Source organism: Hesperophylax consimilis, chromosome 6, assembly GCF_061612785.1.
Source record: "Hesperophylax consimilis isolate HC1 chromosome 6, BYU_Hcon_1.0, whole genome shotgun sequence".
NCBI classification, from domain to species: Eukaryota; Metazoa; Arthropoda; class Insecta; order Trichoptera; family Limnephilidae; genus Hesperophylax; species Hesperophylax consimilis.
The window spans coordinates 25,510,936-25,521,017 of record NC_142841.1 but is presented as its reverse complement, the minus strand read 5'-3'; positions in this window follow the sequence as shown (position 1 = coordinate 25,521,017).

The following is a 10,082-nucleotide window of genomic DNA, read 5'->3' as shown; positions in this document are numbered from 1 at the left end:
TTTTTGTGTAACTTTTACTCAATATAATTTATTGATTATAAAAATCTTTACAGTTAATTTTAAAACGTTCACTTATACATTTAAATAATAACAAAAGTTTTCTTTCAGTGGAAGCTTTAGTGAGAATAATGATGGAAAAGCAATTGTAGGATGTTAGCCGGTTTGCCTCTCCTGTGCTCGGAAAATTTAGTTGAATCCAATAATATGATTGAGCATATTAAAAAAAAGATTTTCAATAGATGTACAAATGTCCAATCAAGGTACAGTTTGGGGTGAAGTTTTAAGACCAGTAAGTTTTATTTTCCGGAATAACTTAATTGAGTAAAACCTCAAATTGTAATATTTAATTATTGAAGACAATATTGATTTCTAAACGAAAATCTGAAACAGAAAAATCAGAAAAGGATACGGTCACATCTAGGACTCGAACCCAGGACCCTTGTCCTTCCGGGACAACGCCCTACCCCTGAGCTAATGAGACCCTATCCCCCTCGGTCACTTTTAACTGTATCATACTTCGAATAATAAATAAATAAAATAAATAAATTCTTTATTCCAGGATGTGGGGAGGTTAGTGCAATCCCACACATCCCATAGAAGATATAAGTACAGATAGTATTTACATATAGTAAAATAAATAAAAAATAAAAAAGATTAAAAATTAAAAATTAAATTAAACATGAAATTAAACCAGAGAAGCACGGGAATCCATCGGATCTAAGATTGTGGGAGCAAGTATCTTTCTCCAATGGTCTTCAATGCTCGATCCTGAAGTCAGACGGGATTCTATGATAAGAATGTTTCTGGAATGGTTTATCCGTCCCCTCAGTCCTGCAATCCTGGTTCTTAACAGAGCTGCAAATCCTGGAACCCCCCATTTTGTAAACATCGATGAGGCACTGCAGTGCCTGGGGAGTCCGAACATCAATCGGTAAGCGTTGTTATATTGCACTCGAAGCCTTTCCATTGTTCTTTTCTTGAAATTAGCCCAGAGCTCGCATGTGTACAGGGTAGTGCAAAAGGCTATGAAGAGCGTCCTTTTCACTCGTGGACTACAGAGCCCAAATCTTCTACTGAGCATATTACATTTTATACTCAGTACACGCCTCTGCCTGTCAATATCTTCATCATCCGTTAACTTGTTGTTGATGACATGTCCTAGATATTTTGTGGTTTCAGAATAAGAACTAGGTACCAACATTGTCTTCATTTTTTCACCGCACATTTTTATTGGCTACTATCTTTATGTATGATCGCAAGATTTAACCCAAACTTTTTTCTGCTATTGCAATATTAAAAAAATGATTTTAACAATATTGCTACATGAACCCTTGTACATAGTCTTCTATATTATTACGTGATAATTTATGTACGTGAATGCAAAAATTATAATTATTTTTTTTTTATTGTTTTATATCGATTACCCACATTTTAAATCGAACTCGAAAAAAAAATGAAAGGAAGACGAAATAAAATGAAGTTCCCCAAATTTAAAATATTCACTAAACCGAAACTATAATTTTTATCAATATTCTGCAAAATGTGCCTGAAATGTGGTTTTTAAATTTTAAATAACTTTCATAATCTGAAACCATTCATGTATTTTTTGACGGAGTATTCCTTTGTACATATTTTTGCAATAGTTTAATCAAACGTTTCAAAGAGAGGAAAAACGGTTTTTATTGATTAAATTATTTATCTCTATAATCAATACAACGTAATGATTTATTTCTATAATTCGCAGTAACATTTATTATAAAAAATGATATGAACTCTGTCATACTTAGTCACTAGCTATTTAGTTAACTTAGTTATAAACCACAAGTAATAAGTTATAAGTCTAAGTCATACTAATTTTTTTGTTTTTTTTTGTTTATTATATAAGTATATTTTTGTTTATTTGTTACAATATATGATCAAATATTTCAAGATCCCTCTTCTATAGAAGCATTAGCTTGTGGCTGGAAGAGGAGTGTATATTGTTTTATTACAGTAAGTAAGTTATTAAAAATAAAATTATTTTAAACTTATTTGAAGAATGGAATGTTACTTAAGGAAAATAATTGAGATAAGATTAATTAATTAATTTAATTAATAATAAATTAATTCTTAAGATTAATTCAATTGGAAACATTTTTATTTTCTGTAAGTTTATCTTTAAAATATTTTTTCACAGTGTTTATTATTTGGATGTTATCATTAATGTTTCTAATTTCTTAGGGTAATCAATTGAAAAAAAATCTTGCCCGTTAAGTGTAATAATTTTATGCAAAGGAAGTGTTTAATTTTGGGCATGGAAAAATATATTCAAGTTGAGTACGGTTTTCAGTTAGAAATTGATACTTGTCTCTTTCTTTTATGATTTGAATTAATGCATTTTTAGTATAAAGATCTTTAAATGAAGGCACTTGAAATTCTTCTAATAATCGATCCGTTGGGCAACCGGAAGGTTTTCTTAATATTATTTTAATTATTAACCTTTGTACCAATTCTATTGGAGTAAGATTAGTTTTGTATGTAGATCCCCAACACGAAATACATTAAATGTATAAACTAATTTTTTAAGTGCCCTTGAAATGATGATCAAATAATCGTATCATTATTAATATTATTATACTAATTTCTTTTTGCTATATCATCAAGAACACGTTCATACCAAAGGTATTTTATGGACATGTGTTTTATTATATATATATATATATATATATATGTTTTTATATATATATTTTTTTATAAATTTTAATATATACGTCGATATATCAGTCGATTAATTTCACATATTAAAACTCTCAAGCACCAAATTTGTTACAAAACAACCGAATTAAATACGAAATCTAATAAACAAAATGATATTTGACATAAATCCGAGATCCAAATTTCAACAGCATACCGACCTAGTGTTGTATATTGCGATGCCTCCGCGAAGTGCACCCACGTCACGAATTAACTTTATTAATCTCGGTAGATTCGTGATATCTTCTGGACCATCATGTTTTAAAAAAACGGTTTATTTTTTGCTCAGTTAAACATTAATAACTCTGTGGGTTTTCAGTGATTAATGGGAGAGAGAAATTCGCTGAACGGCTTCCTGGGAACCAGTTAAAAAAAGAGCAGGCGATGTCAAAACTGTTAAAAAATTACAGAATGATGAATAGATGCGTAGGAATACTCATTTACTCATTAATTAATTATAAATATTTACAATTTGGAAATGAAATGAAGGAACTAATTAGGTAAAGCGGAACTAAAAAATTGATACCATGGCATCATCGAATTTGGAACATTTATGTAAATTTCCGATGTGAGATTGTGCTCGTTTCTAGAATTTAATAACTCAACTCAAAAGTTTTTTTGCTTTGCGCTTTTCTTCATTATTATACATACTATTACACATATAATACATGGGTTCTATGGGACATAGCATTAACGAATACTGCTTATATCGCTAGTAAGAAGTTCAAAAAGTTTTCCTTTGAACCGTCTTGGTATTGCCAAATAATGAAATTTGGATGATTGTAGAACCATTATTTGCCAAACCTTATGTGGATGTAAAACAAAACTGGCAAGGAATAATATCCGGTAAAAAGAATAAGGTATAACATGGAAAATTCAAGCCAGGGATATCTAAGAACGATTTATTTAAATGGAAATGGTGCATCTCACAACTAAGGACAGGTTGTGAAAAATGTCTCGTGTTTCACAAGTTATTAATGTGTATGCATAGGAAAACATATTATCTAACCATGACGGTACAGAAAATATCCCAGGATTTGGTTTTACCTATCCTCTAGAAGTGGAATGGATGGAGTGATATTTTGAACTAAGGATAAAATCATGTTTTTTATAAATTTATTTTTTCAACATTTTCGATCGCAAAACTTGAATTTCTGATAAGATTTTCAAAGTTGCCAATTTTTGTACACTTACAGTCAATGAAAAGTTAAGAAAAGGACCTTGCATTATTAAAAAGTTGAAAAAATCTTGCTTACGGATTTAATTAATTGATAATGTTACACTTTTTTTAAATAAATGATTGATCTAATATATGTATACAAAATTGTATCTTTTGTAAGTTTCCACATAGAATGTATTATTTGAATTAATTCATTTATTTATATGTTTAAGTTGAATATTTTTATATTTTTTACATATCATTAACTATTATATTATTATTTTTTCTACTTAATGTTCGAGTTAAATCTTCCCCACAGGAAAAACTAAACCCTTCCACACACTTTTCCACAAATGATCATCTAGTCAATCAACATTATGCAAGTGCATTATATAAGCAAAATAAATACAAAAACAACACGTCAAATCACCAGAGATCAAATGGGAAAATAACTCACCGACTCAAGATATTTTCATGTCAGAGGGTTCGGCTCGGTAGAATTTCTAATTGGACCTATAAATCCTACTGATCCCTCAATATAAATATTTAAAAATCTTTCGTAATCCTACATGTATTTAAAATGACTGATTTTTGAATTATTATGTATAAATTCTTTGACAGATCTAATAACATATTATAACTATTAACTTGCAGTCCTCGTGTTATTTGATCAATGATTTACATGTAATCCGTTATCTTCAACGTTTTCAATAACAGAATGTATCACATTAATCCTTTCTTGGACGTTGGATTGAAATATGAAGCTCATAAACAAAAATTGAGATAAAAGCTTTTTAGCCTGTGAATGTTATTTGTTTACTGCTGCATCAATCAAAATACATCCAGTACATTAATTTGTAAATAAGGCCAAAATGTTGAATTATTTTCGATTTTTGTCTTTGATAGCCTTCTCATGTAGCTTTTGATATATATTTTAGCCATTCTTTGATGTTTTAGTAATATATTTTCCGGTTTCTGCTGGAAAAATTAACAAAATGAGTTATTACCAATTTGGTTGATTCTCTTTCATCTCAATGATTTAAAAAAAAACAGTAAGTTTTTATTTTAAGCCCGTTTTATGTACGCATCGGGTTCAAGGTTTATTGCATCTTTCAAATGCACATGGTAGATTATTCTTTTACCAAAACCAGTTTGTGATCCTTGTGCAAAAATACATCCTTCGTTCATTCGCTCTCTTGAGCATGTCGAGCGAACGAAGAGAGGAGTGTAAGGAGAATATATTGCGCAAATGTGAATGGCAGAAGAAGTCAGGGACGCCCGAGGAAGACATATCACTATCTATAGCAACTAGAAATACTCGATCAAATATTATTTTTAATTGCGACGACACAAGGGTCCCAACTGCTCTCTGGAGCCAGTGAGACTATGTCATCCCCGATTGGGATATGTTGTGAGGCTAAAAGTAGCGGGGAGATGAAAAATAAGGGGAAGACGAAGGTGGGGAAGTATTACGGCTATTCAGATTTGGTCACCAAACACGGCCAAAAGACATTTCAAGCAATTTTAAATTATGAATGGTGGTCTTACACTAGGGCGATACTGAAAGTATGAACATGCCGCAAGTATAAGTATATATTATTTTAAACGATTAAATTGTGAAATAATCCAAATAAATTAAATTAAATTGCGACCTTCGGCATGCTGGTCGAGAGCGTTACCCCTCGACCACAGAGACAGTCAATACTAGCTTGTAACTAGATTGCATGCAGTTGGCAATATTTTCTAAGAAAAAGTAGATATGATCAAACTGAACGGAAATTAGTTACAAGAAGGCTATAGTAACATACCTCACATCAAAAATTAACGTTAGATTTTATTATTCTTTTACATGTTTTCTACATTGTAATTTCATTACAAAACTTTACATATTTTAAAATGTTTCACTATTTTGTTTACATGTACAAAATTTTTGTCGAAGCCCGTAAAGGGTCTTAACATAAATAAGTAAACAAATAACAGGTGTCGAAGATAACAACAGAAAAATGTTACAAATTGTTATTCAAATTAAATGTAATATTGTGTAAATGAAAAACGAAAAAATCTTATGAAATTGTTGAAGATATTTTCTTAATATTTGGAGTGCTTTATTTATGGTTCATGAACTTAACCAAGGAAAGGAATATAACATTTACATTATTTTTGGAAAAACACAGATTCAACATTTGGGTTGGGTTTATGGAAAGGTTTGAGACTGATTGGAGGTTGAAGTTAATATGTTGTGAAAACGATGTAAAACGTATGATTTAAGAATAACAAACAGGAGGAAAGAGAGTACCTTGATATTTCGTTTTTTATAATAAACACGTTTTTAATGCAAAATATTATAAAATAAAGGGTTTAATCAAAAGATTTTCTCAGCCACATCATCTAAAGATTTAGGTAAAATTGTAGGGAAAATTAAAATTATTTATTAGAAAAAAATGTATACAAACATCCACTTATCGAGCTTTCGTAGGAGCGTGTTGATCTGTAAAATATTATTTACTTCCAGTAAAAAATGAAGCATAATATCAAATATTCATAAAGCTTCTTCATATTGCCTAACCCCACTCAATAAAATAAATATTTTCTAATCTTTACATCAAACCAGTTCTTTTAATGTCTGAAAATCATTTGAGTGTAGGGTCCATTTTCGTCGCATAATTTACAGAAAGTGCGAACATTTTATTTTCAGACGCATTTGGGTTCCAACCACCCATCTAGGTGGTTGAAACCGACCACCCCTCCATCTCTTGGGTGGCTGGGTGTACATTAAGGGAGTTCTGCCTAGTAGAATTACAAACCTTTTCCCGCCATGATTTAGGGCCACTTAATTCTTTGTTGTTTCCTCGTAAATGTGAACTTTATAATTCAATTTAAAACTAATTTAGTTAATGTTTTAAAATAAATTTTATAAAGTAGTGATGACACAACAGAGTTTAAATGTTTTTTAAAAAAAAAATATTTTTTTTCATAAAATTTTATCACTTATTTGTTTGTATCCCTGTGGCAGTTTTCGGGTAATTAATGGAAAGCCCATTTCCTTGGAACCCTTCTCGGAAAAAGTAACGCAAAGTGAAATTTGTTGTGGCTTGAATTGGTTGTTAGCTCTTTTTTATGAAATTTATGAATATTTTCACAAAACGGCGCCAAAATCCATCATTTTATCACAATCATTATTTTATACGCGCGGGTAAGGTTTGCCAAATTTGTGCCACTTTGTGAGTTAACGGACTAATAACTTCGTAGGAACTTGGAATATAAATTCTTTTTTCCAAGGTTGGAACCTTTATCACATTACGCTGCTCCCCAGAGAAGAGAGAAAGGTTAACTATATCTTGATACAGAATATTATAACAATATCTTGCCATCGTTTTTGGTTCAGAAATCGGAAATAAAGATAAGCTTCGTGATATTTTTTCTCGTAAAAAAGTACTTGTTAAGTTGAATTTTTTGGTGAAATAATTGAAATTAGTTAAGTAATTCTGGTCTAAACCTTTGAAACCTTCATTATCTGTAGTTCCCTGGGTATTTTTTGCGCACGGCCCGCGGTGAATTGGCTGAATCTATTTTTGTAATAACTTTATTATTTTTTTGCTAAATGATAATTCAGTCAACTGTACTCTCTTACCAGATAATGTGTTTATAAATTTAATAACACAGTATGGATCAGCGATCGGCAATTGAGGGCCAGAAGGGAAAGTCCATAAAAGAACGATTTTTCATTTCCACGATACTTGGCCATTGGTCACAAACATTTTTTTTTCAATAAAGAATACATAAATGTAAGTTATTTGTAAATTTCGTCTCTTATTTAATAAATATTTAAGAACAATAAGAACAATGTTATTTTAACCATTGCCTGTTGCCTTTTAAAATCACGAACATCGAAATCCTTTATTTTATAATTTAAAACACAATTAAATAAAACAACTCATGTGGGTAGGTACTAGATATTTCATATTATACATATTCTTTAAAAACAATTGTGGTAAAATGGCCAAACTGAAATTTCCTGAAAATCTTCACACAAAAAGATGCATTTTCGAAAAAAATTAAAATATCGTTTTCATCTACAACATCAATGATCCTATTTTTTAATAGATGCACTCTAGTACACCCAAAAGTCACGAGCCGCCACTGTTTTTTACCAGAACTTCTAAAATAATAAATATATTTAAAATACCTCTTTAGATTTCACCGTTGGGATTTGCAGATAGACATATTTAAAAGCCTCACGTTAAAGGGTGTACTGGACGGGAGTCCGCACAAGACTGTAGATTTAGGCGCCGGGTCCAAACCGTGTCTTCAACCGATGAGAATGCTCCTTTACGGCCGATGATGATGATAGTAGTAGTATTTATGATGAAATCTGCCTCCCGCACCCAGGCTTGGTGAATGTTGGGCACTGGGTGTGCTGTCGTCTCTGCTCGCTTCTGGTGTTGGCGGTTTTCCAAAGGAGGGCCGGCTGGTCTTGAAGAGGTAACACCAGAAGATCTTGGAGCAGAAGACTCGGCGAGGTGAGGCAGATGTTGGGCAGGAGTCACTTGTAGATAAATAAAACGCTTGGTTTCGGTGGTAAAGATGAACTGATTTATTTTTAATTATGTGGCTGCTTATATTTAATTAGCCTGACTCGCGCCCGACATTGGGCTAGGAGCCCAAAAGTGGTGGGGGGTTGTACCCGCGCCAACAATGAGTTTATAGCCTCCGACAAAATGTTGCATATTCATTTTGTCGGCAGCAATGGTGATAGTGGTCGCTTAAATTTGCGAGTTAGAAAAGATTTTGAACGCTTACATGAATGACAATTACATAGTTTAAATGCATAGTAGTTATAGGAATGTGTATCTTGACAACTAGATTTTTTGTTTGTCAAGATACGACAAAAAATAAGAAATGTTTGTAAAATAAATGTGTAAAAATGATCTCAAGCGATCAAATTTGTAAAACATGTTAAGTTAGTATTTTTCCGAGGTCCCCCGTAACATAGCGCTCAGAAAGAGATAAGATTCACTATGCTACGAGGTTCCTGGATTTTTGTACACGCAAAAAAGGTAAAAATATTGTTCAAAAAATGGTTATACATATGGGTGAAAAACAGCTTTTTTAATATCTCCTAAGCGGTAGTATATCGAAAATAGTGTTTATTTGACTACCGCCGAGGGGATGAACAAGTAAAATACATACATTTGTAACATTTAAAAATTGATTTTTCCTAGTAAATTTTACATAGAAAAAATGCTGGACATCGATCCGCGTGGCAGGTATGCGGGCGGTACGGTATCGATGCCATTCGGAGTCAAAGTTTTCAAGCCGCTTGGGCCGAAAATTGGACAAAATGGCCAGTGGCGGGGAGTGGTGATTTTGCCAGTGGCGTGGGGTACCCCACACATTGTAGGCACATTTTATAAAAGTAAAACAATTTTTTATGAGATTAAATAATATGGTCAACTACGTCCGTTACAAAGGGAAAAATCTAAATCCAGCGAAAACGGGCAAGATTGAATACTCCATTGTTAATTTGTGTTCTTGAATGTACGTTGTAACGTAGGATTTAACGATAGGATAAACAAGGATAAAATCTACTTCAAGTTAATCTTTTGGTGGAATTGTTGCCAATTGACAATATTTTTTAGCTATTTTAGCCAATATGGAATACATTGATAGCCCTTTTACACTCTTAAGAAAGGTTACACACTACATACTCGTAAATATCTGAAATAATCAATGTAATGCGCTATTGTAGAGATTGAAATACTAAAAAGCGGCATATAAATTTGGATTAGTCATGTACGCATGTATATGTATATCCACCAAATCAATACCAAATGAATGCAACAACAGCAGTTTTATTGGTCCGCGTACATTTAATCTTCTACCAAAATGAATACAATTGGCTTATAAAATATCATACTATGTAATGTAATTAAAATTATTGTTGAATGATTCAATTCATTGTATTTTATTTGGTTTAAAAACTTTATTTTTATTCTTATTTTATCAGTATTTTGTCAGTGATTTTTATTTATGATGGTATTATAGACAGCCCCGATTTATTAAGTCTAATTACCTTCCGTATACTTATAAGAACTAGTCGATCCAAAACTGTTTTTAATTTCAATATCAGGACTGAGTCATTTAGATACTTGCTTGTACCTAGATTGCATGCAGTTGGCAATATCTGATA